The sequence below is a fragment of the Neomonachus schauinslandi genome, chromosome 7 (genome assembly GCF_002201575.2).
Source record: "Neomonachus schauinslandi chromosome 7, ASM220157v2, whole genome shotgun sequence".
In the NCBI taxonomy this organism is placed as follows: Eukaryota; Metazoa; Chordata; class Mammalia; order Carnivora; family Phocidae; genus Neomonachus; species Neomonachus schauinslandi.
Window position 1 is genome coordinate 96,805,088 of NC_058409.1, and position 19,731 is coordinate 96,824,818.

A 19,731-nucleotide genomic window follows, 5' to 3' on the forward strand; every position below is an offset into this window, starting at 1 on the left:
AATGGGAGTGAAGTTAGAAAGGTAGATAGAAGAATGACCATTATTATCTTGGGGATTTGGATATGATTTTACAGGCAGTTGATCAACAAAATAATAACACATTTTATGTCCTGGAAAATAACTGTGTATTCAGTAGAAGTTAAAAAGGAATAAATCTTGTATAATAGAGATGCTCTCAGCTAAAATAAAACATCCACATAAATATCAGTAGTTTTTAAGTTAAAAAGCCAGTTTATTACTTTTGTAATTTTTACTCCCTGTCAGGAACACAGTCACACACTTTTGTGAGAAACAATGGTCTTCTTCGTTAAGTTATGTGTGATATAGAAGAGTCAACAGGTGCCTCATATGACTGCTTCTGGTTAGGATCATTTTCAAATTTATTTTGACATAATATTTCCATCAGAATATTATAAGTCGTTAATAAAAAAAAAAGTCAAACTTCTATTAGAGGTCATTTATTGCAGGTTGTTTACTATGATTTCTTTGCTTCCAATTTCTTGTCAAATGAAAAGCCGTATCTTAGCTTCTCCCGAACAATTTTGAGCTTTAGCTTCTATAGTATAGACGTCTACCGCATATTCTAAAATTGGGATCCCTACTGGGAACAACAGGAAACCATGGTAAGGAAAGAAAATACACAGAAATATGTATGAAAAGGGAATTTTTTCTCTCTTAGTTTTAATGTTCTTTAAGACAGCATGCTGGTATCCTCTGATGTGAGAACACTCCTCAAAAGACACTAAATTTAGAGTCTTTAAACAATATTCTGTTCTATGAAATTCTTATAAAACATCCACTGCTGAGATTTAAAAAATATGGGTTAATAAGTAGTTTCAGACAAAAATAGAACAAAGCTACTTATTTCATATTTGGAATATGAGACTAAATGTTTTTGTGAGATCCAATGTTAGGGATTACACTGGTTATTTTTACTTGATAGAAGTATAATTTATGGCATCTGTATGTAGATTAATTGTGATTGTTTCATGTTTTATTGTCAAATTTCCTTTGCTAATAAAGCCATAGATAATGAAGCTGGCAGAAGAGATCATTTTCTAGAGTTTTCAAGGTCAGTATGTCAATTAAGCTCTGTGGGCTAATTCATTAGTACTGGAAAAAAATGAACATGCTGAGCAACAGGATATTGCACGTCTGGGATATCAAACATCTGTATTGACTTATGACAGCCTCAAGTTCTCTCTTTTGTTAAGTGATTTAGAGAGGCAAATTACTTTTTCACTAATTTGACAAAGATGAGACTTTTTAAAACTTCATAATATAGGTTCAAGGATGCTGCATCATATAAATCAGTGAACCATGATACACATATTGAGCCAAATTCTCCAAGTACATAAGTTTTGCGTGTCATTTAGCAGCAGCATGAATTTGTTTCATTCATTCGACAAAGATTTATAATTTACTGAATATGTACTCTGCACAAAGTTCTATCTTAGCCATGCGGGAGGGGCAAAAAAAAAGAGGTATCCACCGTCTTCAGTCTCAAATACCCTACAGAGACAGATATTAAACAATTAAGACATGGTTGTTAATTATAGCTGCCATAAGTGTCACAAAGGGAAAGTTGTGCAAAATGTGAGAGCATACAATTGTTATCATACAGTAGCTTCAAAATGAGAAAAACATGTGGTCTGAACATATTCATGGAATAATTTATAGATATTAATTTAATAATTAAATATAATTGAGTAAGTATTTATTGAGAAACTACTGTATTCCATTCATTCTGTGGGGGTTAAGGATATAAGGAAGTCATACAATGTAATTGGGGAAACAGACATAGGCACAGAAAACTGCTAAAAGCTACAGATATGAGTGGCCCTTGAGGTTAAAAAGATAATACTTTGGAGAGAGGACTCATTCATTCATTCTTAAAATATTTATTGAACACTTATCATTTTTCCAACATGGTGCTTGGTGTTAGGGATATATGTCAATAAAATATAACCCTTGTCTTAAAGGACTCACTTTCTAGTGAGTCTAACCCAAGGTGGTTTTCCCCTCAGGGGACATATGGCAAAGTCTGGAGACATTTTTCTTTGTCACAACTGGGGAGAGGACACTACTGTCATCTACTAGATAGAAGCCAGAGGTACTGTTAAACATCCTACAATAAAAAGAACAGTAGCCCCCATGATGAATAATTAAACATCTCAAAATGCCAATAATGCCAAGATAGATAAACCCTTGAGAGTCATAGAAAAATAAGTAATCAATTACAAGTCAGTAGTATTAGTGATGAATGGGGCTATGCTTTAAAAGACTGAGGAAAGTGAAGGATAGACTGTGACTTGTCAAGGAGAGTAGGCAAGAAAACTCATTTGACTTGGTTACACTATTATGGCAAATTATGGTGAGATACTGGAAATAAAGATAGCAAGGTTAATAAAGAATGGATATGAGAGGGTATTTGAGAGATAAAATAAATATTAAGTTATCCAGCAATTATATGATGAAAGTTTGAGAGGAGAAAGAGTTGAAGTAGATGGAAGAGTCAATGATTTCCTTAAAATTTGTTTCATTTGGGTGGTAGGTTAGATGGTGTTAACATTCACATATACCGGAATGAAGGAGAAAGACAAAGTTTTGAAACTTTAATATATTAATAACTATGACCAAAAAAAATGATATGTTATATGTCAGACAGTGTGCTAGTCACAGCAAACTATTAAATTTGTCATAACCCTTGATGGGGAGATAGAGCTATTTAAAGTAAGTACTGTTACCCCTAGGTTTAAGACAGGGTAAGAGGTTAAATAAATTGTTCAAGGTCACATTGCTTATTAGTGGCACTATCCAGAGTCCAACTGAGATTTTTCTTCTAAAGCCAATGTTGTCAACCTCTATGCTTTATTTGATAAGGAGAGATTATAGACAATCCAGGTGGAGTTTTCACAGTTTGGATCCAGTTTGTCTGGGTTCTTCAAAAAGCAAAACCTGGCATAAAAGCTTGTATACTACCAGTTTATTAGGGAGGACAATTCCAGAGAAGCAGAAATGAAGAGAAATTTGGGTGAGTCAAGGAGATAGGGAGAGCAAATATTCAGTATTAAGTTAAACACACTTGATCTCTTGATTGTAAGACAGTCTTCAAAGAGGGCATTCGAACAGTTGCATTTCACTATAGTCCATGTGGAGGATGAAAGGGAGAATATTCACTAACTCCCAGCAACATTAAATGTTTGCTCCAAAAGCTTTAACTCTCCTGCCCTTCCTAGGTTGCTCATGCAAAGATACCAAGTGGGCCTCAGTAGCAACAGAGATGTCTTGGGGCAGGACGCAAGAAAGATTCAGCATGAACGGAAGATAAGGCACTGATGAGTTGTGCGTTACACAATCACAAGGAAGCTAATGCAAAATAAGAGACCAAGTCCTTGAGACAAGTACGATTGGGAACTATGCAATGGTGTGTAAGAAATAGCTGATATATCTGGTCTCTAAATATTATCAGCTTTGTTGTTCTCTTATTTCCCCTTCTGGTGTCTTAATTTCTACAAAATGGAGAAAATCATAGTACCTATCCAGGAGTGTTGTGGGGATTAAAAGGTTTAATATATATCAATCATTTAAAATAGTAACAACATAAGCACTAAATGCACTTATCATTTGTTATTGACATCATCACCATCATTGTTGTTGAGAAGGAGAAAATCAGCCCCTTAATATCCAGCAACTGGCTGACTCTAACAGCAAGGCCTGGGTGTTGTTAGGAGCTGGCCCTGGCACTCACAGCTAAGAATATGATGTTCTCTTGTTGAATATAAACAATCTCACAGAAAACATGAGGAGCCAACAATGTCTCTTTGTGACCATGATGAAGTGAGACAAACAAAAAATTCATCAAATAGGGAGTATAAGAGTCAATACTCCAAAGAGTATTTGCGGAAATGGGTAAAATAGAAGACAGATTACATTGAGCAAATTGATGAGTAGGAGATGTGGAAATCAGTCATTTTTAAAGTATGAATGTGAATAGGACAGAGATGGAAATTTAACTCGAGGGAAATGTAAGGTTGCAGGAGAGATTACTTATGACAGGGAAAAGTAAACATTTTAGTTTGCTTTAAGAAAGGGTCTGTGGAAAAGAAGGGTTTGAAGATCCAAGAAAGTGAGGAGAAATTTGATGAATTTAGTTCCTAGAGTACATAGAAGAAAGAGATATCAAGAACATGGTTGGAGAACTAACCCTGAAAAGGAAAAGGTATTTCATTCTCTGAAATTGGAGGAGAAAGGGAGATAAATCCTAGTATTGCTAAATGTGAAGGATCTGTGATAGACAGTAAAGAGAGGAGGCAGTAAGAAATTTTATCACTGTTGACTTGTTTTCTCAGTTAGGAAATAATCCAAGACATCTGTTGAGGGTAAGGGTTAGTAGCCTTCCCACCCCCAAATGCCACACGCCTACCCTCTATCCCAGGTGAATCTTTACACCTAATCATGGTGTTGCCAAGATTCACTTCTGGTACTTTGTGTCTCAGCTGAAGATGGAAGTCTTCAGGGGAAATTGTCTACTGTGGACAGGTGTTCAAGAACTCCACCTTGCGGGTGAAGAACTTCAGCACCTGACTGCACTGTGACTCTGGCAGTGGCACCCCCAACATGTCCTGAGAGGACCAGAATCTGACCACTGCTGGAGCTGTCACCTAGTGCAACTGACACCTGGGCGCCTGGCACCGTGTCCGGTCCCACTCGATCCAGATCATGATGGTGGAGGAGACTGCAGCTAGCAACTACCCACTGGCAGCCAAGCAGTTCCATAACTCCAAGATCAAGCTCCCACTGCCCTGCTGGGTCCCGAGTTGCCAACACAAGCCATGCTTTACCACCAAGAGGCCCAACATCTTCTTTTACATGTAGAGCCTCCCTGTCCCTAGGTCTGCCCAAATAAACTCTTTGGGAAAACCAGGAGAAAAAGAGAGAGAGAGAGAGCAGTTAAGTCAGAAGATTCTATATTCATAACCTTAATGGACCTGATCAGCAGGGCTAGTAATGTTTCTCTAGAAGTCCTCAGCAGCTGAGATGAAGAGAAGACAAATCAAATGCTTGAACTGATTCCTGTTCTCAGTGGCAAGTTTTCTGTGGTGGAAGGTTAGTTAAGAGGAACAAAGTAATAAAAAGTCTGAAGAGAGCCTAGTTGAAATGAGCGATGAATGTGTCCAGGCTCAATAACAGGTAAGCAAAGCCAGCTACAGACTGACTTATTAATGGAGCTCAAAGTTCTAGGTCACTGGAGGTGCAGGATGGAGCAGGCAGGTAGATATGCAGGGGGGGAGGAGGGATGATGGCTAGGGTCAGTAGCAGTGCCAGTAAGGGAATTGGAAGGTTGAAAGGATAGATGGTTTCAGATGAAGAGTTTAAGATTTTGGAAACTGAACAGTTGTAAAGGATAGTGAGATGCATACAATAATCTAGAAATCTGTCTTGAAGCTGGGCAGGGGTGTGGAGGGAAGTAACTAGAGAAGAGTTCCAAGACCCTAGCTGCCAGAAAAGGTATTAAATGTTAATGAGACAAATTTTGAAAAAATTACCAAATATTAGTTATTCTATTTTCTCAGGGAAATAAGATTCCTAGTATACCATAAAAAGAAAGAAGAAAAAGAAAACCCCCTTAATGTTTCATATTATAATTCAGAAAATTTATACTATTGTATGATAACAGTTTCATTAAACTGCAGTGAGAATTATTTTTACAGAATGCTCATATGCTACATATAAACATTATGAATAAATTGCTGGTATCTACTGATAAAACTTTAAAACAGATTCAAAAGATTTAAAAAGCTACATTGTTAAAAGAATGGTATATAATTCTTATGCTGCTTTTCTATATATGAAATTCTTAATAGGAAAAGTAACTGGATAAATCTGGTGACCCTTGTAAATATTTGGTACTTACACTGAAGCTTTACTTAGCCCTGAAAAGAAATTCAGTATTCTCACTCTTGGTGAAATTTTAAAGAATGACTCATTACACCTAATTGTTTTTCCAGAATGTCTGGCTGTTACAGGTGATTTAGTAGGGCAGAAAATAAAACATACCCATATTTTACTTGCTACAAATAAGACTGTAATCTCTGTCTGTATTATGAAATATTAAATCCCATTCCCACAGGGAAAAGTTACCTGATTACATCCCTGAAAAAATACATGTGGGTTAATTCTTAACATCTTAACTTTGCTAACATTTAGTAAGACCTTATTTTAAGGTTTGCCTTTTTCCTGCTGCCGATCATAGACACTAGGGAGAATAATCAGAACCACTAAGATAAGATGGCAAAGAAATGCCATAAAAAAATACTTAAGTAGGATATATTGAAAAAAAAAAACTTGTGTTATCTGGGCATTCTTAACTGTGGTATATAGAATATTCTTTTACAAAAATTAAGTGATTCTGAGTGGTGTTTACAACTAAAAGATAGGAAAAGTCAACACTTTTTAATTTAATTTTTCTTCTGGAATCCCCAGGCAATATTATAACCGACTCATTTAACTCATCTGAATTAGTTTTTAATAAGCTATCAAAAGGTGAACCAATTTTCTCTAGTTTCTCCTGGGAACTGGAGATAATTAAATGAAGGTGCAATCCTAACTCCTAAGGATATTTTTTGGTTAATTTTTGAGACTTCTTCCTTCTAATTTTCCATGGATCTATATACCATTCTGACCCCAACTCCACCATGGATGATTAAGAGTTCTGTTTACTACCTTCACTATCAAATATGAATAACTCTTATTTCACAGTTATGATTTACCTGCAAAGCCAAGAACCTTGTCAATTACATAGCATTATACTCTGTTTTGTTCACAAACAATTCATTTATTGATTTCATATGTAAGTAATGAAGCTGAGTTTTATGTTCTTAGCAATTAACTTCTCCTTTTTGTTTTGGTGTATATTAGATTTCAATCCCGAAATCCTTACTCTTGTCTCTCAACTTCCACATATCTATTGGGATAATCAGAAATTATGAATATGCCATGTTTGAGTACCTAGAATTCTGCATGCCATATAACAGCTACTAATCATGTGCAGCTATTGAGCCCTTGAATATGTCACTAGTCTGAACTGAGATGTGCTATAAGTTTAAAATACAAAGCAGATATTGATGTCTTAGCACAAAAAAAAAGGTAAAATATCTCAATTTTTATATTGGTTAGATGTTGAAATGGTAATATTTTAATATATTTGTTAAAATAAAACATATTAAAATAATTTTACCAATAGTATGTACAGTATAGTGGTATGGCTATAAAAACTTAAAAATTACATATGTGATTCACATTTCCATTTCCCATTACAATTTTATGGGACAGTACTGCCCTAGCACAAAGATCGAAATTAGTACTCTCAGTAAATGTTGTATCCTACAAAAGAATGCAGATATGGAGAATATTATAGGAAACCCTATTATCTGCCCCACCATTTCTCATGAGTTTTGCTCATTCTTTCTCTTTGAAAATAACCAAGATTTTAAAACAGCTGTTTAAAGGTACGGATTGACAAGAACCAAGTTTTAAAGTGTTTCCGAGTGCAACCCAATAATTATATAGTCTTTCTATTGCTTACAACATAATGTGTTATTCTGTAGTAATAACATTCAAAATAGCTGATGAAGTATGAAGTTGAATAGAACCTCTGTATCTTCTAACTCTAGCATTCTTTAGGCATTAAAATGGTTATGGAAAAGCAGACCAAAAAAAAAAAAAAAAACCTATGGCTCTCACATATTTACTCTTCTGGTCACAAATGTGCAATGATTCCTCATGCAGCATTTTATAAGTACCCCACTGCTGAATGCAGTAAATGATTCGGCACTCCTCTGGCCATGAATAATTCATAGGGAAAGAACAAAATACCAAAACTGTTGGGTTATGTGATGTTTACAGTGGCTTTTAAGACTTACCTACAGACTTATTCCCATTGCTCTATTTTTTACCATATCTTTGTGGGAGGACAATTACTATGATGGACATAAAACCTAAAACAGTTAAATGATACTGCAAAATGCTCCATAAAATTTAAGTGCAACATGGAATAATTTCTCCATTTCTCTAAGTATGATGACTAACCCTGGGATTCGTGGAAACATCAAACCTCTGTTTTAAATAGGGACTTTTTAAAGTATGGCAACTTTAACTTTGTAACTATGGATGGTATACAATGTTTAAAAAATCATTGACTTTTGGGGCACCTGGGTGACGCAGTCATTAAGCGTCTGCCTTTGGCTAAGGTCATGATCCTGGGGTCCTGGGATCAAGCCTCGCATCGAGCTCCCTGCTCCACGGGAAGCCTGCTTCGCCCTCTCCCACTCCCCCTGCTTGTGTTCCCTCTCTCGCTGTGTCTCTCTCTGTCAAATAAATAAAATCTTTAAAAAAAAAAATCATTGACTTTTGTCAAGTTTCTTCTTTTTCTGATTTCTTCCTCTCATTTTATTTTCTTTTAATCATCACTACTAATCTTTTAAAATAATTAAAGAATCCATATTCCTTCTAACAAGTTACAAAAAACAAAGTGAACTATTTTATTTCTTTTTATTTTATTCTTTTAAAGATTTATTTATTTGATAGAGTGAGAGAGAGAGCAGGGGGAGGGGCAAAGGGAGAGGGAGAAAGAGAATTTCAAGCAGAATCCACGCTGACCATGGAGCCCCCACGTGGGGCTCGATCTCACAACCACAAGATCATGACCTGAGCTGGAACCAAGAGTTAGTCACTCAACCGACTGAGCCACCCAGGCGCCCCTCTTTTGATTTTATAATAGAAATAATAATATCAGGTTTAAAAAAGAATCGTCAATGTCTAAAACTCTCTGGTTGTCTAGTCTTTGATATATCACATATGTCAATGAGGAATTATCACCTCCAAAACTAATTTCTTACTCCTAAAGCCATTAGGGTCTAAAACCTTTTTTTTTAATACTTATGTGAAATTGCCTTATCTGTAATTTATACCTACTGGTACTAATTTACATTAGAACTATGAGGAACAAGTATAATCTCTCTTCCATGTAAATTGAAGTACTTTCTTAACATTTTTTTAGCTCTTTATCTTTGTAGGTAATCTCACTCACAATCATTTATATATTATATATGCACAGCTTAAAATATTTCTCTCTGTGCTATAGTTCCATTCAACTTTTTATTTGATATCCAAAACTCCATGCATTGAAAATTAAACCTCTATGCCCAAATTTGATGAGTGACTGTACTCAGAATGGAATCATCCTTAGATCAGCTTCTTCTTCATTTCCCATATCCCATCAATCACCATGTCTTATCAAACTCACCTCCTAAATATTTCCTAAAACCAATGATTTCTCCCCAGGAATCTCCCCAGCTCTCTGGATTAATTTCTATTATCTCTCACCCAGCTGGAGGTAATGGCTTTCTAAATGGTCTTCCTGCATCCATTCTTGATACCCTCTGTTCATCTCTGAGCAAAGTGTTTACTTAAATATATAAATAAGATGAAGTAACTCCCTGCTCAAATTTTTGCATTGTCTTTTCCAGTTATTTAGAAAAAGCTCAAAAGACTTAATAGTGGCAGACTACCGGCTACAAATTCTGGGTTCTGCTTACCATGCCCTTGCTTAATTAATTACTCCTCACAGTTCAGATATCAGGAAAAAGACTTTTGCTCAAGAAAGCCTTCCCTAACTTCGCTGAGCACTGTCCATTCCCTCATACAATTTTTTCATCATACCATGTATCTCAACTTCATGGTGTTTAATGTTACAATTTCATATTAATTCTGAAAGAAGGAATAAAACAGTACATTAAAATTAACCTTTAAAATACTTAAAGAAAATGTTTATGTCTAGATCTACACTGTAGCCCTGGTATATATTCATTTAACATTATTCGAGCAAACAACAAGAATTCAAAGATTAATTACACACCCAAATCTAAAAAACACAGGCACACTAAACCACTATAACTCCAGGCAGCATAGAAAAGTAATACCCCTAGCCTAAAAAATACTAAAATCTGTATAGAGAAAGGGGATACTTATTTTCAAGACTACCATTATAATATAGTTGTGAGTGAAGGAAAGAACATTACCCTGAAAATAGTCAGAAATATAATATATAATATAGTCTTTGCTAGATCAGAAGCTCTATTAGGCAACCAGATCTGCTTCTGCTTACACTACAGATAATGTGATAGGATTGCCTTAGGGGATATCACAATTTCTCCATAAAGTCATTTTCATGAACAGATGTTTCAGGTGGATGGAAATTAAAAAAAAAAAGCAAAGAAAAAAGTCACTTTCTCAGTGGGCACTTTCTCAGATGGTTCACCAATACATTCACTTTAAAATACAGAGTAATCTGGAAAACCATCAAAATAACCATCTGTTAGAATGATCTTAAAGGGGTACATTTTCTTACAGCCAAACTTCAGAGCTGACCCAAGAGAATCTGAGAATGGGAGTGGCAGATGGCTCCTGGAGACTACATTTTAAATAACTTTGTTTTAATCTGTGGACATATAAGAAGTTATAAGCAGGAAAAAAGAAAGAGATAAACTGGCATTTGCTTCATTTACTGTGACACAATGGAGGATTTAAGTTATTCTTTAAAAGTCCTCATATATGCTTACACACATTATAAATTTTAAAATAAAGTGCACATTTTGCCTAAATTTGTCCACTGCATTGCATTTTTTCTTAAGCAAGAGAAGATGCCATAGAACACTGTCACTCAGAGTTATGTAAAGCTCACACTTGTTGAAATGAACTGTGCATGGTGGGAAACAGAGTCTTGTTTATTGTACTACTCCACTTATTTTGATATCAATTCCAAGTTAATATTTCAGAAATTTTACATATTACAAATCTAGTGCCCCAGAATCTTTTCTTTCCCTTAAAAATTATAAACTGGTTTAACAAAAGCTGTAAATATCTGCTATAGACTGAATTGTGTCTCCCCAGAATTCCTATGTGGAAGTTCTGGCCCCCAATGTGACGATTTGGAGCTGGGGTCTTTAAGAAGGTAATTAAGGCTAAGTGAGGTCATAAGGGTGAGCCCTAATCCAATAGGTCTAGTCTAAGGAGGTAATTAAGGCTAAGTGAGGTCATAAGGGTGAGCCCTAATCCAATAGGTCTAGTCTCCTTTTAAGAAGAGAAAACTCTGTCTCTCCCTGTCAACAAGAACACAGAAAAGAGGCCATGTGAAGACTCAGTGAGAAGGTGGCCCTCTGAAAAACCAGAAGAGGCCTCACAAGAAACCAAATTTGCCAACAGCTTGATCTTGGATTTCTAGCCTCCAGAACTGTGAGAGAATGAATTCCTGTTGTTTAAACCACCCAGCCTGTGGTATTTTGTTATGATAGTCCCAGCTGACTCATACACTACAGTATCTTTAGAGGACCTTAAGTTCTTTGGTTTGTTTCTTTGGCTTGTTTGTTTTTGGAACAGGCCTGTGATAATTGGACAAATACACAGTTTTGAGCATACCTATGAATATAATTACATAAACCTTTTTGATGTGTCAAAATTATTTTCACCCCCAAAAAGTTTTTGTGTCATCTCAATTTCATGTTAACTAATGTTTGATACATTATCAAAATACAATAGCAAATCTGAAATTCTAGAAAATATGTGACAACAGAAGCTTACCTTAGATTACCTCCCCAATGATTAATAATGACTTGTCCCTAGCAATACCACTACAATCACGTTAGGTCGCTTGGACAAGATCAAGTTTTGCAAATGATGTCTTTAGCAAAAGGAATAAAATGGCTACTAGCTCACAAATTGGGTATGAATGCTACTTATTTTTTATTGAAAGAATGCTGTAGTCTTCATAAAACTTTAAAGTCCTAGTAGATCTTAGAACTGAATATGGATACTAAAAAAATTACTAAAAAGCAATAAAAAATAAGGGAAATTATATAAATATGCAATTAAGAAACAAAATTCAGAATGAATAATACACTTGTTTTAAAAGTTCTTTTCTGGGGCATCTGGGTAGCTCACTCTGTTAAGCGTTTGCCTTCAGCTCAGGTCATGATCATAGGGTCCTGGGACTGAGCCCCGCCCAGGGCTCCCTGCTCAGCAGCATCTCTCCCTCTGCATGTTCCCCCTACTTGTGCTCTCTCTCTCTGTCAAATAAATAAAACCTTAAAAAAATAAAAGTTATTTTCTCCTTTGCTAGAAGTATAATGCAAATTAAAATATGATAAGATTTTTGCCTATCTAAGTCAGCATTTTTTTTTAAATTTAAACTTTACTTTTTACAGCAGTTTTAGATTCATAGCAAAATAGAGGGGAAGATACAGGAATATCCCATTTACCCAATGGCTCCCCACACATAAAGCCTTCTCCTTTATCAACATTCCTCTATAAAATAATGATATATTTGTTACAACTGGTGAACCTACATGGACACATCACAATCACTCAAAGTCTACAGTTCCCACGGCAGCTCACTCTTAGTGAAATATTCTTTGGGTTTGAACAAACGTATAATGACATATATCCATCATTACATTGCCCTAAAAATCCTCTATGATCTTCCTATTCATCCCTTCCCTTCCCAAAATGCCTGGCAACCACTGATCATTTCATTGCCTACATAATTTTCATTTTTCCACAATGTCATATAGTTGGAATCATACAGTATACAGAGTTTTTTCAGATTGGCTTTTTTCACTTAGTAACACGTGTATATATTTCCTCCATGCCTTTTTTATGGCCTGATAACTCTTTTTTTTTTAAGTGCTGAATAATATTCTACTGTCTAGATGTACCAGCATTTGTTTACTCATTCACACTGAAGGACATCTAGGTTGCTTTCAAGTTTTGCTGAATTCTGAGTAAAATTGCTACAAACATCCACGTGAAGGTTTTCGTGTGGACATAAGACTTTCACATAAACTTTCAACTCCTTTGGGTAAATACCAAGTAGTAGATTTTTTCTGAAAAATTTTATTTTATTTATTTGACAGAGAGATAGAGAGAGCACAAGTAGGCAAAGCAGCAGGCAGAGGGAGAGGGAGAAGCAGGCTCCCCGCTGACCCGAGAGACCGATGTGGGGCTCAATCCCAGGACCCTGGGATCATGACCTGAGCCGAAGGCAGACGCTTAACCATCTGAGCCACCCAGGTGCCCCACCAAGTAGTAGATTGCTGGAAATTATGATTAGTTTTGTAAGGAAACACCAAATTGTCTTCCACAGTGGCTGCATCATTTTGCATTCCAACCAGCAATGAATGAGAGTTCCCAATTCTCCACATCATTACTAGAGTTTGGTGTTGTCTGTATTTTTGGATTTGGGCCATTCTAATAGACATATAGTGGTACATCATTGTTTTCATTTGTAATTCCCTGATGACATATGATGTGAAGCATCTTTTCATATGCTGATTTGCCATCTGCGTATATTCTCTGGAGAGGTGTCTCTTAAGGTCTTTGGTCCATTTTTTAATGAGTTGTTTATCTTCTTACTGTTGAAATTTAAGTATTCTTTGTATATTTTAGACAACAGTCCTTTATCAAATACGTCTTTTGTAAGCATTTTCTCCCAGTGTTTGGCTTGTCTTCTCATTCTCTTGACATTATCTTTCATGGAGCAAAAGGTTTTAATCTTAATTTTAATCCATTTTGTCATTTATTTCTTTCATGGACTGTGCCTTTAGTGTTGTATCATTATCAGTTAGCATCTTTAAGGTTGCTTTTATATATGGATATATATTAAAATGATCTAATTTATAAAGATTAATGTACATAAATACTTATAATTCTGTTTTAAAATGGAAAAAAGAACAACATACCCAAATTCTGTGGAAATTTTAAATAAATTACAGCATATTCAAAGACTGAAATATCATGTATTCATTAAAATGATCCTGAGAATATTCTATGATATAGGAAATCATCTATAATAAAATTTTAAAATAAAATGCAAAAAAACAGGGGTGCCTAGTTGGCGCAATTGATTGAGTGACCAAGTCTTCGTTTCAGCTCAGGTCATGATCTCAGGGTCATGAGATCGAGCCCAGTGTTAGGCTCTGCACTCAGCAGGAAATCTAAGAGATTCTTTCCTTCTCCTTCTGCCTCTCTCTCTCTCTCTAATAAATAAATAAATAAATAAATAAATCTTTTAAAAAATGCAAAAAAATATATGTAATATAAATTCAATTTAAATAAAAAATTGATATTTACACAAAGGTAATAATAAAATATATAAAATGTTTTCTCTGAATAGCAGGATTATGGATGCTTCCAATATTATTATCTTCTACAATTTCATTTTCAACTTTTCCAATTTTTTAAATTATAAAAATACAAAAAGAAACTCACCTTTAAAAAAAAAAACAGATTTAAGACAAATCTGATGAGATCAACTGATGAGATAGTATTTTCTAGGTTATTACTGGATTTATATTTGAAATCTCTGAACAATGCTGATGATATTCCTGAAAGATAAACTTTAAGTAATCCCCCAACTTTATCAAGTCTATTTTCAGGGAGAAGAAGGAAAATTGAAAATTCTAATTATATTAAATATTTGGTCACTGTAGATCCTTAAATTCTCTGAAACTCCTATGTCTGACCCATGTTTTTGTTTCAAAATAATTACACACATAAATTTTGTTTCAAATACAGTAATATAAAAATACCAGAAGCAAAGAACAAACAAAATATTTTTCAATATATACCAAAATTGAGCAAATTTGATTTAAACTTCTAAGTTCCCAGGAAAAGGAACTATTCATTTGCTTACCAGTTTTTGAGAGTGTGTGTACAGTGCGTGACATTTTCTAATTTTCTCAGCTTTAAAATCTTGTCCTCAACACTAAATGAGTAGATCTTCAAGAGGTAGTTCTTATGGAGTAATAACTACTCTCGGCAAGCCAATCTTAAAACACGTCAACACAAGATTATGCGAATTTAAAAGGAAGATAAAATACAAACACTACACATATCCATATATACACACCCAGTGAGAAAGATGTTTTCTTAAAGTTCAAGTAATATATTCCTAAGTTTAAGGTAGATCATATACTAAAATAAATTAATCCTTTGTTTCATTCATCTCATTATTTAAATTTCAATCTTTTCCAACAGTTAAAATAATTTTTAAAAATTAACTGACAATTCTAATTATATATTGCACAGTTGCCTAATATGCTAAATAAAACAGACTCTGAGGCCCATTCAACCTCCCTTTAAGAACAATAGATAAACTCCAGTACTTCCCCACAGCTGATACGCTAAGCATCTATTTTCTTTCCTTTTAATTTTAACCACACAATGTTCCCTTGTCTTCCTTTACGTTTGTTGTGAAATCTCCTGCCACTTTCTTTTCCCTTTCTTGTTGAAGTTGTCAGAGTCTATATTTTCCCTTCAGTATTTCACTCAGCCTTAATGAAAATTAACCTCACAGTCAAAATAAAATGGAGCTTAATGGAAGAAAAGAAAAAGGTAGTAAGTTTATAAGAAAACTGATGCCATACCTAGGAAAATCAGTGTCAAAAGCTGTGATCATGTTATCACTTGATGATACAAATCATTAACACAGCTGATGTAAAGTTATCCTGAGTGTAATTGTGTCTGAGAACACAGGTGTGAGTGTACATACCACCCACTGGATTTCACTCAGAATCTGTGAAGGTCATATGTTGTCATCACATTTCAGGACCTGATACCAAAATAGCAGCACCTTTGATGATAAAAGATAAGGCTGAAGCATGAATGGAAAACCAATCGCCTTCTTATAATGCAGAAAGCTCACACTGCAAGGCATTTCCATTCTAATAGAAATACACTTCACACATTCCACAGATCAAAGGTATTTGAATCTCTCATATCTGGCATATGAGGATATTTCATTTCATGTTCCAGACTATTCTTTTTCTCTCTCTCTTCCTCTCCCTTCACTCCCCTTCCCTGTTCTCTCCTGTTTGACCCCTGACCATGTTTCCTTACTAAATCACACCACAAGCAATAGTTTTAACTTTGCCTTAATCAAATACACATAAACCAATCAAATACACATAAACCAATCAAAGTGATTAATGATTGAGCAACCAAGATTTACAACAGGCTCCGTAGAAAATAAAACTAAGGATACAACATCTATAGTATAACTTACATTTTCAAAGTGGCAGACTTTCCTTCTATTCACTTTTAGTTCACTTGATTATTTTTGTAAACTTGAAGTTCAGGAAGCCAAAGAAAATCCGCAAGAGATTTTAGAGTACAATAATAATCTGGTGTTTAAATTTTAACTTTTCCTAAATAATTTAAAAAATATATAATTAAAAAGAAAAATAATCAACATCTTTCTCTAGTTTTCTGGAATTCAGAAATAGTTGATTCTGGAATAAATTATTTTGTAAATTATTTTTTACAATTGATTATGGTTTCGTAAAAGTTTTATTAGTTTGTCTGCATTTAGTATGATCTTCCTTATTTTTTAAAAGCGTTATCTTCACTGACAGTAATTCTATTTGTGGCCATAACATTCAAGATTCTGAATCCTTCTTCAGTTTCCGTTTTCTTATTTATTAGAGTCATGTCCATCCATTCAAGGCCAAACTATTCCAGGTTCCTTTATAAAACTACCCAGGTTATTCTAGATCTGTCATGTAGTAGATAATATATGTTTTTGGTTATTCATTCTCATTTTGGGAAATATTCATCCCCTATTCTCAATGCATGTGGTTCCCATGAAAATGATTCCATTTGTAGTTACATGCCTGGCATGTGACAAACCTGGCCAATAAAAGCCTCACATTTTTCTGCCTCAGTGATTAGCTCAAAAATGGGTACATAACCTCATCAGAACCAACTGAGCAGGTTTTACTAAGATTTCTCATACAGAATTCATCTGCTTTCTTTGCAGTAGTTGACCTAGTGGTACCCAAATTGCAAACACAAAAAGTATGTCTGTCTGAGAATAGAGCTAATATGAAAGAGAACCAAGATCTAGAGAACAAATGGATTGAAGGACATTGTTTGACCCTCTGACTCAAGCAGCTAATGAGTTTGTATGTATTGTTGGAAGTCTCAGTTTCCAGGGATAATAATTTTGCCTTTTGTTTGAACCAATCTAGGTTAAATTTTCTGTACCTTGCAACCAAAAGTCTTAATTGACACACAGCAATGATCACTGTCAATTCAGATTTCCTGTAGAAATTGAAACAGTACAAATTGTCATTTAATAATATCCAGGCTTAAATTATTTAGCATATATTGAGGAATGCTTGTTTTTAATCTCTCTGATAGGATTTAATTTCTACAAGGAAAATTTTATCTTATAATTAGCCATGTTCTCCCGTATAAAAAGGAAAACAGAGACACATTAAAATTTTCAAGAACTTGTTTGAGCACATTTCTAGTGGAATCACATAGGCAAACCAAGAATGGTTGAAAGCATTCCACAGACGAGCTAGGGGCAAGGTTTTTATAGAGAAGACAATGAAGCAAAGCAATTATTTGACTGGTTATAGCTTAAGCAGTTGCCTGATTTGGGAAAGCCTTGGCATCTGTTTGTGATTGATTGTTGTTAGGTTTCATTTTCTTAGATTCAAGTGCATTGACTCTGGTGTAGGTTTGGTTTGCTTAAATAGATTACTGAGGCATTAGAGCCACCCCAGTCTAATGGCCTCCTTCTTTCAATACTTTAACGCCAGCATATATTCCCCATATGTTTAAGTTTGAATATAATGCATAGAGACAAAAACAAGCCCTACTGAAACCAAGTTCTGTTAAGGATACTTCTAACCTGACCTTCTCACCTTAACTACAATAATAAGAGAGAGAAGGGAGGTTCACCATATCCAAATACCTTTCCTGTTTAATTATCGCAGATTATTTAGGAATGAATTTTATCATAGTAACAACACAATTGATTAAGAATGACAGCATTCCCGGGTGCCTGGGTGGCTCAGTTGGTTAAGCGACTGCCTTCGGCTCAGGTCATGATCCTGGAGTCCCGGGATCAAGTCCCACATCGGGCTCCCTGCTCAGCAGGGAGTCTGCTTCTCCCTCTGACCCTCCCCCCTTCATGCTCTCTCTATCTCATTCTCTCTCTCAAATAAATAAATAAAATCTTTAAAAAAAAAAAAAGAATGACAGCATTCCCTAACAGGACATTTTATTTAATTTATTGTGTTATTTACTTAAAGCATAATTATATGTATTTTCATTATAAAAAGCGGGTTTCTGATATAATTCTTAGTACCATAAGCATTGGAAATCCTTACACCAGTCTCAGGATTATTTGTGAAACTATCAGGTCAAATTTTCCCTCTATATCACCTACTTAATGTTATTTTGTAACTCTGGGTATTACAATCATCATTTTATGCCCGTCTCTGTTGAGAAGTAACTTCTATGTATTTGGTCTAAATTACTGACTGCATACATGTCTGTCTGTATCTACCATTTTTTTAAGTTGACTTCTTAGAGTCTTTATCATTGGTTTTTACATTTTTCTAATGCTTTCAAACAAATTTATTTTTGTTTTTTACATTTATTTATTTATTTGAGAGAGAGAGTGGGTGCAGAGGGGAGGGGCAGAGGGACATGGAGTGAGAGAATCTCAAGCAGACTCCCCTCCCCGCTGAGCACAGAGCCCTACATAGGGCTCAATCCTCTGACCCTGAAATCATGACCTGAGCCAAAATCAAGAGTTGGAAAGTTCAACCTACTTAGGCACCCAGGTGCCCCTCGAGCAAATTTCTATCTCAGCTATTATCACTTAGGATTTTTTCTTCCTAATTGGATGGCTGTGAATGTGGTAAAAGGTACTATCTCTCCACCCAAAACCCGCATCTTCTCAGTTCTCTGATTACATGGCAACACTTTTTCTAACTCTTACTTCAGTTGCTTTAGTGTGACTTTATACATAAGCCATGTCATTTAACTGAAAGAACCCTTTCTGCCTAGATAAATGCAGATCCAACTGAGAGCCAAAAAACTAGATATCAAGTTATTTTCTATTAATTACATTAAGCATTTCCTCCACTTCAAAGTTACGAATATTTTATTTTTATTTAAATGCCATAAGATATGTGTTCACCCAGAGTCTTGCACTTCGGATGCACTCACTGATTATGTTGACTGATTAAGAAAAACTGGCTGATAAAGGTAACGGGCACCATTCATTTTCCATTCTCAGTTTTCTAAATTGTGGCATTCAACATTAAGTCCTATTATAGGAAGTATACTAAGTGTAGATCTATTAGCTGAAGTAAGAATTTCCAGGCTGATGATCAGTAATTCAATAAATTACTAAATTCAATTGAATACATGTGTCAACACCTAATTAAGAAGGTCATCAACTCAACAGGAATTATGCTACCATCTTCATTGTGTTATTAATAACCTCTCGAAGAGCAGCTCTTCACCCTTCAGGTTCTGCACTGAATCCATGCTTTGAATACAATTCCTAATCCAAGATTAATTCATTTAAACTTTACCTTTGTGTAAAACCTATCAACTTCAAGCAGGCTTCAGTGGGACTGTAGGAACTCAGGGACTCTATGGTATCAAAGTGTAACAGTACTGGATTTTAACATAAGAACATTTATATTTTATTAGAACATGTGAAAAGTCATCTTCTTCACTTGTATTTTGGTTTACCAAATTATTTAACAAAACTATTTCTCCTGAAAATCAACTTGCCACAAAGCTTTTCTGTATAACCTGTTATATACAATACCTTAAGTAATGAGAAATTTACGTTATAATGGTTAC

The 19,731-nt window shown here is 34.9% G+C and overlaps 1 pseudogene; it reads left to right on the forward strand.

Annotated features, from left to right (window-relative positions):
• Nucleotides 1–3,908: 3,908 nt before the first annotated feature.
• On the forward strand, nt 3,909–4,878 carry LOC110585418 (annotated as a pseudogene).
• Nucleotides 4,879–19,731: the final 14,853 nt, after the last annotated feature.